Source organism: Aplidium turbinatum, chromosome 14 (genome assembly GCF_918807975.1).
Source record: "Aplidium turbinatum chromosome 14, kaAplTurb1.1, whole genome shotgun sequence".
NCBI lineage: Eukaryota > Metazoa > Chordata > Ascidiacea > Aplousobranchia > Polyclinidae > Aplidium > Aplidium turbinatum.
The window spans coordinates 3,623,976-3,639,819 of record NC_137485.1 but is presented as its reverse complement, the minus strand read 5'-3'; the positions used below and the strand labels follow the sequence as shown (position 1 = coordinate 3,639,819).

Here is a 15,844-nt window from a genome sequence, read left to right as displayed (position 1 = left end):
TGCTTGAAACAAGCATTGACTAAATATTTTACTGCAAGCAACGTCGATCAGTAGAGCAGTCTTTAGTACATTTTAACATGAATAAGCTTTAACTATTATAATTTCATTTTACTTTGAAGAAGTCAAACATTGCTCAATAATCCCAAAGCAAAACTTCATTATTAAATTTTTTATCAAATCTTCATATAATTTAACTGATAACACAATAGGATGGCTTAGTTTGGTAAAATATAACAAAAGTCGACATTATTACAAAAATCAGAAAATTATAAATCAAAATTATAAATTATTAATCACAAATAAACGGATTTTTCTGATTTTACTGTCTACTATCGCTCAACAAGCAGAGAAGCCCTTTATTTCAAGCAAGGTCAGTTCTATAACATTTGAAACTACATTGCAGTGGTGCATTATTTTAATCCAAATCAAAACTTGTCTGATCAAGAAATTTCAGATAGATGGAATTGTAAGCTCATAATCCAAAGCCAATTCCCTTTATTGGAAAACTATATATACCAGGCCTACAAGATAAAAACAAAAAAACTTAAGCAATAATCTTTTTAAAAAACATTTTCAGTGAATTTTAAAGGTACTATATACAATTATTTACTAAAAAAATTATAAATTTAGGATTGAAAATTCATTACGTTTAAAGTAGTTTGAATAAAAAAAATAAAAAAAAAATACTCAAGGTTATTTTTGGAAAACCAAAACGACGCAAGCTCTCAATAAGTGTTGGGCTGACGTCCTTTCGATCTCTCACAGTAATAATAATCATGTTATTTTGCGTCTATTGCGATAACGTAGCGGTCACAGATGCGATACAACAGACAACAGGAAGCAGCAAAGTGACATATAGTCTTCGAGTCAGCTGCTCCCCTTATTTTAGCTTGCCATTAAGTTTCTTTACCGAGACACAGTCGCGTGGTCTGTCGCGGCGTCAAACCCACGTTTTTTCGAGCATTTTCGAACCTAACTCAACACTTTTACATAGCCAGTGAGCGTTTAGGCTGTGAATTTGGTAAACTGGATGGTTTTGCAACTGGCTGCATGGATAAACGTAGCAACTTCCGGTTATGATTACGTGTCGTCCAAACAATCTTAAAATAGCAATTTTGCTTCATATCTGCAGGTCCGACTTACAGTCAGTTTTTCTGTCCACCCCAACGAAAACAATAAACAGAGCTCTAGGTAGAAGCGATAAATCGCAACCGTTTTATCGTGGTAGACTCTTTAACATAGGACAGTTTTCCGTGCGAATCAGCTGATTTCAGTCATGTGACTTAGCACGTGATATTCCGATCTTCTCCGATCTTCTCGATCCGATCTTCTCCAAACATTTTTGCTACAAAGAAAATTAAGTGAATGTATCGCCACAGCAGCGTGGCCTAATGGGTTAGGGTTAGGGCAAGGGAATAGTCATTTCGATTGCGTGGGTTCCATTCCCACCTTCTGCTAATGTTATTGTTTCTTCTGCAACTGAACTGAGTGCAAGAAGGATCTTAAAGACTGTAATCAATTGAGTATATAAGGTTACAATCATAATGGCGTGAGTCACATGACTGCAAACAGCTGATTCACGAGGAAACCTGTTCTACGTTAAAGTGCCCACCTTTTATCGTGAACCCCAATCATCAGATAAATGTTGCAACGAGGGCTAGAAATAATTAGTTTCCTGATGAACACCTAAACTTTGCAGTGTTCAATCAGGAAAAGAAAAAACTTTTAAGCTAACAAAGCTGTAGAGATAGAGAACCACGGCAAGAGGCTTTACACTACTACACTATTTCGTGTTGAATATGATGGCTTGCAAAGTGCATAAACAATATATTCCTTTTTCAACTGATTAGCAAAATGTTGATTTTTATAAAAACACATGGATTTTTCACAGTTTAGAATGAGCTACCGCATGTGGTCAGTAGTGAGCAGATTACGTCACTGGTTCTAATTATTTGAAATATGTTGCCAAAGGAATTAGCTTGAGGACATATTGACATATTGATGATACAGTACCTCGGTTAAAACTCGATAATTGAAAAAATATATTCTCTTTTCAAAAATGGTACTTTATTTGCCCTACCTAGAAAAGGGGACTACTGTAGTTACTATTCAGACTCACCATGTGTATGCTCTACGAAATCGGAGTGTTTAGGGAGCTGACTTTTTTCTGTCCCTACCTCTATGGAAATGCCTCAACGCGGTGTAAAGGTGAACCTAGGTTGAAAACTAGGTTCATTTTTAGCAACTTCTGGGGCAAATAGACACAGGTAAAAGTCTCCAACAGCACTCAATTTTGGCGGAAGAGGGCAGTGTTCGACAGGCCTGGCAACCCGTTGCAACCAGTTTCCCTGAAGCTGCAAGGGTCGATTTAATCTGACCGCAGTGGACATGAAGCTGTGTGTGTGTGGCCCTCGCGTAACCACAACCACCTAGGATTGCTGAAAAAGGATTATAATCTTTTTTGATTAGTTGACTGGTTGGCATCTCATTATGCTTGATCTTTAAACTGCGGTCGCTACATTTGTTGATCAGATTATTTTCCTCAGTAGTAGCCGTGAAAATCTAATAAAAGGGATTAAATAAAAAGCTAAAGGGTAGGTAAAATAGTGAATTGTTTACTTCCGGACTTGCCATATGACCTCTTATAATAAGAATACGCTGATCCAATATAATTCCAAGTACCACAGTAGGCTACTTTGGAAAACAAAATATTGATATTTCCCAAATAATTGAATAAAGAAAAATACTTCGAAGTCTAACCAAGTTTAACTCAATGGTTCCCAACCTATGGGTCACGACCCAAAGTAGGATCGCCAGAAAAAGTTTTTAAGTCGTTTGTTTTTTTTTCTTTTAACAAGAAAAAGGTATTGTAGCCTATAAAGTAGCTGTTTGTATAATATACTGCAATAAAGCAAAATCCTACAAGTGAAACTGCGTTTTTTGTTCATCAGACGTAATCGGAACCAAGCTAAACTGGTCCGGTTAAACGAGGAAAACAAATTTCAATGTTTTTAACTTTCTGTGTGTTTTTATGTTGTATCGTCTTCCCTTTTCTATCATTCATTCGTCTATTGCAGCTTGCAATCCTGTCCCGTGTTCACCTTTGTTGCTTAATCACACAAGATCAAGTAAAATTAACATAAAGTTTCTCCAATCAAAAAATATTAGCAATCGAAGGTTGTGTGATGGTTGATTTCGTTTGGTTTCATTTCAAATCAAATTTTACAAACTTAATATCATTTGTAGCAAAAAAGTCCGTTTTCGACTTAATTTGTGCAAACTTTCAAAGTTTAGGCTTTTGGACTTATCTCAACTTTTTTATGGGCTGAGCTACTTTCCAACTAGTTTTTAGTATTGATTGGGCGAGAAATATAAAAGGTGTTTGATGTCGTCATCTAGAAGAGCCACCAACGCTTCAAGACTTTCGAAGGAGGAAAACTTTTGGTTGCTCGTTTCATATTGTTTGAAAGCACAAACTTAACATTGAAATATGTCAGATTACTATTTTAAATCTTACACGCATTATATTAGAACTAAATTACTAAAACTGCTTAACAGCTGCAATAGATCTAAAAAATTTGAAATAAAATAAACACGATGGTCACTCACGGGAAGCAACAGACGATATGAAAGTGTGATATTTAAAAGATTTCTGTCAGGCTTTCAGTAGCAAGTGGCAATGCAAATTATTGAAAAGTGTGACCAATCAGGCTGTATGTTAAGTCTATATCTGTCTAGTGTTTTTTCTTTTATATTTTTTTTTTCATGCATTGTTTTTCTAATTTTACTATGATAACATCTATTGTTGTTTTGGATCAATAGTATTTCGTTTTTAAAATAGGGTGCAAAATAAGGCTACAAATGTGGCAACTTAGACCTAAGCGGAAAATTCGTTTGGACTTTGAAGAAATTTCTATCCACATTTTTTTAGGCTGCACAAATGTTGAATTTCTATTGCTTTTCCAGATACCTTTTGTTGCTCAATAAAGCTTGTTGTAATATTGAATTGTGACAACACTTCTCATCAAGATTTATCGCAGTCTGGTCTGAATGATGTCAAGATTGCAAGCGTTAGTCTATTTTTTTCTAATGCTCAAGCAGTTTTACTTAATCGTAATAAAAAAAGTGAATGCAAAAGTTAAACATTTTCATGTTCGATAATATTCAATGTAAATATTAACATTTTAAGCTAAAGTTAAACATTTTCACGTTCGATAATATTCAATGTAAATATATATCATGGGAGAAGTAGCTGATTTGATGATGGCCATAGTCACTTGCAGCTTTTCATTAGTTGTGAAGCTGCAATGCTTATTCTATATGTACAACATTGCGTCACTACCTTATGTTTGCACGCGCAGATAACGGCCGAAAATAAATATGTTTTTCTCCTTCAGCTATACTACGTTCATTAATCATTACAGTATTCACAACCATCAAATAAACGTTGAAGCAATAAATAATTATTGGAACTTCTGTTTGCTCAATTTCAAATTGCACCATCATTTGTAGCAAAAAAGCCATATTTTACAACCCAAAGAAAAAATTACAACCTGTTTCAGTAAATTAGACCGTTCTGACTGACAAAACCCTTTAGTAAAAGTAGCGAGATTTTTACCAACCTAAAAGAAAGAAAAAAGCCGCCATTTAAGACCCTGTTGAAAAAACTCTTTTTTTATTGTAGGTAATGCAAATTGTTGTAGTGTTTTACATGAGGAACTTATTATCTACGTAAAAACGAAAACTGTGGAAAAGCTGTAGAAGACAATTGGTAGCTGTGGAAGACGAAATACCAGTCACTTGCAAATAAAAAACAATAAAAATGATAGCTATGTACTTCTAGTATTACATATAGAGTAAGGGCTACAACTAGTAACAACAAACAATTGTTTTATTCTTTTAAAATATGACCTCTTTCTCAGGCAACAATAAAGCAACTTCATTGTTTGTAAAAGTCTTATAACAAAAATAGATCATAAGGAAAATTGCCCAGCAGGTGAACTAAATTAAGGCAAAATGGTTTGTGTGTTTGTCGCCACTATAAGTTTCTGATTGTCAAGCACTCACGCCGCATTTGCTTATCCGGTTTGTATACAGCCTCTGGCTTTGATGTGACGAAATAATATTTTCTTTGCTTTAGTTTTAGCATTGTAGGCTATATAACATGTTTACTAGTTTCTTTTGCATTGTTGCATGCTTCTCTGCTTCCCCCTGCCTTCCATGCTTTAAAGCAGGGTTTCCCAAACTTTTTTGGGCCACGGACCACTATTTGTGAATCTGTTTATTCGCGGACCCCCAATACAAAGGTAAAAATGAATAAAATTGAATTTTGTTTATTTAAAAAACTGACAACATCAATGGGACGGATGGGATTGCATAAGTCATCAATTCCCGTAGTTATTTGTGAAAGGCAAACTCGTAAGTCAGGGTCCACGGAAAGTCTGGACCTATATTTTGTCTTCATGTTGGTGAGAGCTGAAAATGCTGTCTCACACATGTAGGTCGTGGCAAAAGGCAATAAAATTTCAGTTGCCTTTTGCGATAGCAATGGGGTATTACTCCACAACACTCAACCGGAAAGATGCAATAGCTGTTTGATTGAAACTAAGCATTAAAGTTCGATCAGATGATAATTTGGCTAATTCTTCTTCTTCGCGTTTTGACAGATCAGTCTTTGTAAGAACAAAAGATTTTAAAATCCAGTCAAAATTCTCATATGTCTCTTTTAAAAAGTAGGCTACTTCAAGTGTGCAGAAAGCAATTCCAAATGTTGCGTAACGTCAGAGAAAATCAACTCTGTATTAATTAAGAGTTTGTTGGTAATGTAGTCATGCAGAACATGAAACATATCCACGTTTATCCTTGTTAATGTTTTCCATATGTTGAGTTTCTTTATGAATGCTGTTATTTTGTTTTGGGACATATGAGAATTTTTCGTAAACAACTTTTTAACTGCAACGAAGGTGCAACAAGTAAGATTTACGATACTGGATAGCAAAAGCTTTCGAAATTATTTGTTGTAAAGAACTGCGGCAATTATCTTTGACAGGGTACGTAGGCTACTGTACTACGTATATGTGTGACTTTTTAATTTCTTGTCATATCGCCACGGACCACCTGTGCAGTCGTCGCGGACCACCAATGGTCCGCGGACCACAGTTTGGGAAACCCTGCTTTAAAGCATCTCCTCTTCTCTTATACAGCATTATCTACAGAATCATTCCACCACCAGATTTGTTTTCTTTATTGGTGCCTGGATGAAACACCACAGGTTTCTTGGGCAGCTTCAGTAACTTGAAGTTGAGCATTTTTGTAGTTTCAGACAAGTGAGGTTAGTATGGAGGTGGTTGTAATATATGGCATACGATGTCGATAACCATTATTTTGACTTTAAGATTTCACTTTTTTCCAGCAAGCTTTAGGCACAAACCAGGTTTGTAAAGTTATTGAACATATTAGTGCAATAGCTGTTCAGATCCTATCAAAATATATTGTGACTCTTTATATCATAAAGAGTCACAATGTATCACGCTGTTGCAAACAATGCATGTGTTTGTAACTTTCTAAAAATATAAACTCTCAAAAACTAGCCACACAACACGTAATGAGATTTACAAACCAATCAAAAGGCAAGACTTAAATCAGCTGAATGCAGTCATGTAACTCACGCACGTTAGAAAGTAAATTAAAGTGAACCGACGGTAGCGTGGCCCAGCGTTTTGAGTAGCATCCCGCTCGGTGGATGGCTGAGTTTTATCGCTAACCTACCAATCTAGCCTAACTCTCACCACAAGTATAAACTGCACTCGGCATAAATGTTGTAATATGAAAGTAGTTATCAAGTGGCAAACATCATAATTTTAACAGTGTCAGTAACTGACCAATAGCAAGCAATTTAAACTGAAGTTTACTTACCACCACTGCGCGACCGGACACCACACAAAAAAGAACAAAACAACAACAACCACGAAGTGGTGCGCATTACTGTCTCATCGGTTAGGGTAAGAATAATGGTAAATAGCAAAGGGGAAGAACATAAAACAATAGGAATCGTCCTCAACATACTAGACCTACCCACAAAAACGTAAGTCGCTGACAAACGTTTTTTAGTTAAGGACGATGCCACACGAGAAATATAAATCACACTGACACATAAATTGCCAAGACTGTACAATACATGCAAACAAAGAACTGATAAATTATTACCACTCGTGCACGAGCACGAATATCAAAGTGAAATCACGAAGCACAAATGAACGAGGCATTGGCCAGCCAAAACGACCAACTTTGAAACTACGTAAGCCTAAAGTAGCTACGCGTTTTAATGAGACTTAACGTAGACAGCACATGAGCGGTGCCCATGTGTCCTTCTCGTCAATGACACATTAGGATTAGGAGAGCAGTAACTGGATGATTACTTGGGAGCAAAATTGGATGTTTTTCTTCATCTGACAGGGGGGACCTTTGCAGACGACCGCCAACGATTGGACAAAGAAAAAATTGGGTTTCTAACAAGCAATTTTTAAATAATGGAAAAACCTACTTTCAGAAGCAAAATTAATAAAGTTTGAGCTCTTGCAAAAATACTTCATTACAGTTGTGAAAAATTTTGAAAAATTAGTTTTTAACTTGAATCGTATGAACAAATTTTGAACAAAAATTTTTGCGTGGTTGGTGCTACCTTAAAAACACAAGCCCGTCTATACAGAGCATTGGAAAGAAATGTGTTTCACTTTGGTGGATCCAGCACAAAATCGATTCTTTTCAATTTTATTATTTACTTACCAGCACTAGCCTGTGTTTGCTTTTTGGGTGTTGACTGTTGAGTCCTAACGTAATCACGTTGGGATTTTTTAAAGGGGAAGTCCCTAAAAATAAATCAACCTGGGATTTTCTATCGGGGAAGTCCCTAAAAATGTTTTCCCCGTTCCTAGATTGTTTTTGTTTTTTTTGACCAGAAGAAACCGCCAGCAACTGATCTGCGGGCTTGCTATTTTGAATTGCTTAAAATCTTGTATTAAACAAAGCAAACAAGCGAGAAATGGTATCAATAAAGTTTAAAATCGTATGGAAAATGATCATGTTTTGAAGTAATGCTAATGTAGGCTAGACTACTGAAAAATGTTGTCACTAATTTTTTTTAAAAAGCTATAATTAGGCTATTTAGTGGTTCTTTTTCTATTAGAATAAAGTTACTATACACTCGGTAACCGTCCCTGCGTCAAGAGCCTCTACAAGTATGCGAAACTACCAGGAATAACCAATCAAGGCTTTGTCAGTCCGAGGATAAAAATTCAAAACCAAACCAGTGAATAAACAGAATAAGTTTCAAGGAAAAGCATTAAGTGAAAAGTGCCGAAAGCTTTTGTTTCTTTTATATAATTTTTTAAAAAGCGTTTTCGCCAAGTAGCGAAAACATGAGTTAGTAAATAGAGATTGTCGCTCAAGCGTGACAGTACATCGCAATTGTGACGTCATGATTGCGTCACAATCTATGTTACAATACGGAGACAAATAGCTGGGCAATATTTTCGTAATATAATCAGTAATATAACAAATAATAAACAGACAATCACCACCATCACTAATGGCTGCCTGAAGATGTGACTTACCACATTTTAAAAATTTTTGGTAACACTGTTACAAGCTTTGAAAAATCTAAAATTCTTTCGTTGCCCACTGCTTGGAATGGACGAAACACGGCGGTCACTCACAGGAAGCAACAGACGATATGAAAGTTTGATATTTGATAGATTTCTGTCACGCTTTCAGTAGCAGTTGGCAATGGAAATAATTTAAAAGATGCGACCAATCACAAGTAGCGTTGACAGGGGTGTCCAGCGGGTACTTTTGGACCAGGGCCTGGGATGATTTAAGGGGCCCAGAACCTTTACAAGGGGCCCGGTAACATGAAGAAACAACAAAGTATTTTTTCAGAAACATTGCGTTTTTTCTTACAAATTGGGCATAAGATTCTCATTTGCACCGGGCTCAAAATATCCTCTCAACGGCCCTGCCAATCAGGCTGTATTTTAAGGTAGGACCTCAAAGAGTACCTCGTGGTATTTAAGCTGCAGGTTAGTGTCAACCACCACTTAAACTAATAATATGAAACCAAGAAAGCTTCCAGAAATATTTAATAAAACTACAGAGAAAACAGAGAAAACTTTTTTCGCTCTACATTGAGAAATTCTAAGTTTGACTACTTAGGTTGCTGGAAGATGGAGACTTCCATTTCTTCGACTTGCTGTTTTTCTTTATTCATTGCAAAAAAAACATGTGACATGTTTGGGGAGGAAGACAAGCACCTTCACGTGGTCCCCCCCCGTCAGTAACATACGAAATTATACAAAATACGTATGCGAAACGAAGCTTGTCAAACAAGAGCTAATGAGACTGTTCAGCGCAGGGTGGGTAAGAAAATGCCCTTTTCAGGGCACGGCAGTGCTCGCACTGTCGAAAAGTACCGACGACCCACCGTACTGCAGCTGAACACCGAGGGCATCACGGCCAGCAAGCTCAACATCATCGAGCACCTGGCCACCAAGCATCAAGCCCTCATCATCCTCCTCCAGGAGACTCACTGTACATCTGTGGATAAGTTGGTAATAACCAACTTTACACTCGCAGGCGCAACCTGCAGCAGGAAACACGGCCTCGCCACGTTTGTCCATGACCGGCTGAGCTGGTCCTTGGTTGACCAATCCCAAGCTCAATCGGAGATCGAGTGGCTTTGTGTAGATGTAGCAGGCTACAACATCGTCAATGTCTACAAGCCCCCACCTTCGCGGATAACATCAACAGCCATCCCAGTGTTCCCCCACCCCAGCCTCTACGCTGGCGATTTTAACTGCCACTACACTGACTGGGGCTACAACTCCATCAACAACGACGGAGATAGTCTGGCCGCTTGGGCAACCAACAACAACCTCGCCCTCTTATACGATCCTAAGGGCGCACCGAGCTTCCACTCCGGTCGTTGGAACACTGGCACGAACCCAGACCTGGCTTTCGCAAGTGATGACCCCGATGATCGCCAGCCGGACAGACGTGTGTTAGAGAAGTTCCCAAGGTCTCAACACCGACCCTCGCTAATCACGGCCCCCTTGCTTGCCACACCTATTCCGAGCAAGCCTGAGTAGTAAGTAAATGTTAGTTTCAACAAGTAAATGTATTAACCCTCGGTATTAACCTGCCACAACCACATTTGATTTTATATAGTTATGAATATGAATGGTCTTGTAAATGTATTAACCCAAAGTGGTGAAGCACATTTGATTTTATGTGAGAAAGGTAAATCGCAAAGTACAAAGTCCGAATTAAGTGAAGCGACATAATTGTGTAACCGGGTTCGCTTCATAATTCTCAGGATAGGATATTGATGAAAAGGCACCTTGTTATAAAATAATTAAAAAATGCTCATAACATATATAAAGTATAAAAAGGGTGGAATGAATGTTTTTTTTTATGTGATAGTTTGGAAAACATGGAGAAACAAATCTCACCAATCTATGCGCCACAACCGTATGATTATAAACCATTGTATGAGGCTGAACAAGACTTAGCTAACGAATCAAAACTTAAACGTGCTTCAGCAAAAGTTGTTGACATTGCCAGTACTTTCAATGTGAAGCATGAAATTGAATTTAATCCTCACTTAAGACAAGCTTCATTATCTGTTTGCGTCGGAAGAAAAGCGTTTCATCCTGAACAACTTTGCAAAGTCGCGAAAAAGCTAATTGTGAAACAACCGTTTTTTGCTTTTCCCTCCACGAAAAATATCTTACCAATTTTATACTGGAGCAAAGAAGAAGATTTAAATTATTGTTCTCATAGTCAGCATATCCAGCGTGTGAAAGAGGAGCTCCTACCTCAACAAATTGATTTGAATTTTACCAATGGGAAAGTTTACGCGCCAGCTGCCTATCTCTCGTATATTATCGATGGGAAAGTGAATGTGAAGATTTATCATGAAGCGTGGCCCTTGCCAACTCCAGAAGATCAACACCAATTACAAGAAATCCTCAAATATTTAAAAGTCCTAAAGGATCAAACACCCAGCGCTTTTCGACCTCAAAAACGTATTAAATTAGATTCGATTCTGTGATTGTTTTGCACCATTTGTCAATAAAATATGATTGAAACTGTGCTGTCTTGTTTCTTTTGTCAGTCAGCACATAAGTTTTATTAAACAACAAGATTTCCAATAAAAAACACAGCAAAAATAAGTCGTAAAGCACATAGACACATACACAAATTATATTGGTAATGGCAAAGTAGCGACATCATCAGAACAGACGATACGTTTCGCATAAAAATACGCCAATCCTTTTTTAGTTTGATGATATGTGTAAATTTTGTTTCTACATTCTGATAATTAGAAAGAAAAAAAATCAACAAACCTAACGCAAACTAGGCTACATCACTAATTGTTGCCTAAACTTAAGACAAACATGAAAAAATACAAATTCTAGCAGAATGCGAGCACAAATTTTGCAACACGTAATGACACCTGATGATAAAAACACACAAACAAATCTCCAAACACAGATTTTAACGTTAGAAATTATGCAACAGAAACTTGCGATATTTTGTTGTAGTTTCTTAAGCTTGTAAAAATAAAATTGTAATTTGCTGAAAATATTTTTAGTTCGTAAAAGAAAATTTAAGTTTGTGACTTGAAATAATTTTTCATGTGCATGTTTTCAGAGCTAAACTTTCAGATTAAAATTTGTTGAAACTATTTTTTTTTCAGTTTGTAAGTTATGGAACTTATCAGTTTGTAGTTTGTTAAATATTTTAGTTGTTGGTTTTTGCAATGAAAACTTTGTGATTTGTTAAAATTATTGTTCAGTATGTAAACGAAAATTTAAGTTGTGATTTAAAATAATTTTTTCGTGTGTATGCTATTAGAATATTTTTTTAGTTTACAATTTGTCAAAACTACTTTTTTAGTTTGTACTGTAAAACAAAATTTAACTATTATTTTTATTTAAATTAATTTTTGTGTGTATTTTCTTTGAACAAAACTTTCATCATGTTTCCTTATTTCACATTTATTAACTTTACAAAATTAAATGTGAATAATTATATATAATGTAAACTTGATATTTGATTTAACTTATAAATTAATTAAGATAATAATAACTCAAGTTGATAGTTTTCTTGTACATAGTTTGTTTGAAGCAAAAAAAAATTATGATAATGTTTAGTTTACAATAACTTATTACTACTTATTGCGAATTAATGTGAGTTACTCTTAGATTGATATTTTGTTTTCTTATTTCTAAAAAATAATACATCGGCTTATCTATTTTTTATATGTTACACAATTCAGTTTGTAAAGTTTTTAGAGTAAAAAAAAATCAAGTTAAAGTATTCCAGCAACCATATCGGGGTGCTTGAACGCATAAGATGTGGCTACTCAAAGCGCACTTATAATTTGCAAACTCTTCAAACACTTTCGATGTGTCACATTAAACTTTTAAATGGCAACACCATGTACTTAAGGTTTCACCTCCATTCTGTTCTGAAGTTTTTATTATTGAGCTGTTGGTTCTCTGATCGATCCCATGCTTCCATTTGTAAGAAGTATTAGTTGTCTTGTTAATACTGGGGTCACATTTTTTTTTTGACATTTTCAACCCTCCTGTTAGTTTTGTTAAAAACAAGCATGGTTTACTTTGTAAATGCTAAAACTTTTATGCTGGTAGTTTTATCAAGCATATTAGGATATATTACAATTCATCTGGAATGATAATGATTACCGTACCTAAAACTTTCTGTTTTAAAGTAACAAAAAAATATTCTATCTGACTCTTCCTTGTTTCTTCTCCATCTAAATTTGTTGTCTTATTATAAATCTCATGTACAAAATCGTGCCCAATGGACATCTATCAATGTCATCATACTTCTTCCACTAGATTTGTTTTATTGGCATGTATTATCGTACTTGTGATTGATGTTACACTAACGACAATTTATCAATCACCAAGCCAAGATAGTCAACAAAACAACATGTTTACAAAAACTATAATATTTATAGTATATATTCTTAAAGTTCATATAAATAGATATAATATATAATACTATAATATATTTTATATATATGTGTTAATAACATAAATAGGTATAACTTTGTAGGATAACCTAGTTATAATATGTTTTTTTAAACATGTTGTTTTGTTGACTATCTTGGCTTGGTGATTGATAAATTGTCGTTAGTGTAACATCAATCACAAGTACGATAATACATGCCAATAAAACAAATCTAGTGGAAGAAGTATGATGACATTGATAGATGTCCATTGGGCACGATTTTGTACATGAGATTTATAATAAGACAACAAATTTAGATGGAGAAGAAACAAGGAAGAGTCAGATAGAATATTTTTTTGTTACTTTAAAACAGAAAGTTTTAGGTACGGTAATCATTATCATTCCAGATGAATTGTAATATATCCTAATATGCTTGATAAAACTACCAGCATAAAAGTTTTAGCATTTACAAAGTAAACCATGCTTGTTTTTAACAAAACTAACAGGAGGGTTGAAAATGTCAAAAAAAAAATGTGACCCCAGTATTAACAAGACAACTAATACTTCTTACAAATGGAAGCATGGGATCGATCAGAGAACCAACAGCTCAATAATAAAAACTTCAGAACAGAATGGAGGTGAAACCTTAAGTACATGGTGTTGCCATTTAAAAGTTTAATGTGACACATCGAAAGTGTTTGAAGAGTTTGCAAATTATAAGTGCGCTTTGAGTAGCCACATCTTATGCGTTCAAGCACCCCGATATGGTTGCTGGAATACTTTAACTTGATTTTTTTTTACTCTAAAAACTTTACAAACTGAATTGTGTAACATATAAAAAATAGATAAGCCGATGTATTATTTTTTAGAAATAAGAAAACAAAATATCAATCTAAGAGTAACTCACATTAATTCGCAATAAGTAGTAATAAGTTATTGTAAACTAAACATTATCATAATTTTTTTTTGCTTCAAACAAACTATGTACAAGAAAACTATCAACTTGAGTTATTATTATCTTAATTAATTTATAAGTTAAATCAAATATCAAGTTTACATTATATATAATTATTCACATTTAATTTTGTAAAGTTAATAAATGTGAAATAAGGAAACATGATGAAAGTTTTGTTCAAAGAAAATACACACAAAAATTAATTTAAATAAAAATAATAGTTAAATTTTGTTTTACAGTACAAACTAAAAAAGTAGTTTTGACAAATTGTAAACTAAAAAAATATTCTAATAGCATACACACGAAAAAATTATTTTAAATCACAACTTAAATTTTCGTTTACATACTGAACAATAATTTTAACAAATCACAAAGTTTTCATTGCAAAAACCAACAACTAAAATATTTAACAAACTACAAACTGATAAGTTCCATAACTTACAAACTGAAAAAAAAATAGTTTCAACAAATTTTAATCTGAAAGTTTAGCTCTGAAAACATGCACATGAAAAATTATTTCAAGTCACAAACTTAAATTTTCTTTTACGAACTAAAAATATTTTCAGCAAATTACAATTTTATTTTTACAAGCTTAAGAAACTACAACAAAATATCGCAAGTTTTTGTTGCATAATTTCTAACGTTAAAATCTGTGTTTGGAGATTTGTTTGTGTGTTTTTATCATCAGGTGTCATTACGTGTTGCAAAATTTGTGCTCGCATTCTGCTAGAATTTGTATTTTTTCATGTTTGTCTTAAGTTTAGGCAACAATTAGTGATGTAGCCTAGTTTGCGTTAGGTTTGTTGATTTTTTTTCTTTCTAATTATCAGAATGTAGAAACAAAATTTACACATATCATCAAACTAAAAAAGGATTGGCGTATTTTTATGCGAAACGTATCGTCTGTTCTGATGATGTCGCTACTTTGCCATTACCAATATAATTTGTGTATGTGTCTATGTGCTTTACGACTTATTTTTGCTGTGTTTTTTATTGGAAATCTTGTTGTTTAATAAAACTTATGTGCTGACTGACAAAAGAAACAAGACAGCACAGTTTCAATCATATTTTATTGACAAATGGTGCAAAACAATCACAGAATCGAATCTAATTTAATACGTTTTTGAGGTCGAAAAGCGCTGGGTGTTTGATCCTTTAGGACTTTTAAATATTTGAGGATTTCTTGTAATTGGTGTTGATCTTCTGGAGTTGGCAAGGGCCACGCTTCATGATAAATCTTCACATTCACTTTCCCATCGATAATATACGAGAGATAGGCAGCTGGCGCGTAAACTTTCCCATTGGTAAAATTCAAATCAATTTGTTGAGGTAGGAGCTCCTCTTTCACACGCTGGATATGCTGACTATGAGAACAATAATTTAAATCTTCTTCTTTGCTCCAGTATAAAATTGGTAAGATATTTTTCGTGGAGGGAAAAGCAAAAAACGGTTGTTTCACAATTAGCTTTTTCGCGACTTTGCAAAGTTGTTCAGGATGAAACGCTTTTCTTCCGACGCAAACAGATAATGAAGCTTGTCTTAAGTGAGGATTAAATTCAATTTCATGCTTCACATTGAAAGTACTGGCAATGTCAACAACTTTTGCTGAAGCACGTTTAAGTTTTGATTCGTTAGCTAAGTCTTGTTCAGCCTCATACAATGGTTTATAATCATACGGTTGTGGCGCATAGATTGGTGAGATTTGTTTCTCCATGTTTTCCAAACTATCACATAAAAAAAAACATTCATTCCACCCTTTTTATACTTTATATATGTTATGAGCATTTTTTAATTATTTTATAACAAGGTGCCTTTTCATCAATATCCTATCCTGAGAATTATGAAGCGAAC

The 15,844-nt window shown here is 34.6% G+C and overlaps 2 protein-coding genes across 3 annotated transcripts in view; one reads left to right on the top strand and one right to left on the bottom strand.

Annotated features, from left to right (window-relative positions):
* LOC145783065 (baculoviral IAP repeat-containing protein 8-like) overlaps nt 1-15,844 on the bottom strand; it is a 145,470-nt gene that overhangs the window by 55,331 nt on the left and 74,295 nt on the right. The window lies entirely within an intron of this gene.
* Nucleotides 1-15,844, top strand: part of LOC145783062 (uncharacterized) — a 40,211-nt gene that overhangs the window by 2,539 nt on the left and 21,828 nt on the right. The window lies entirely within an intron of this gene.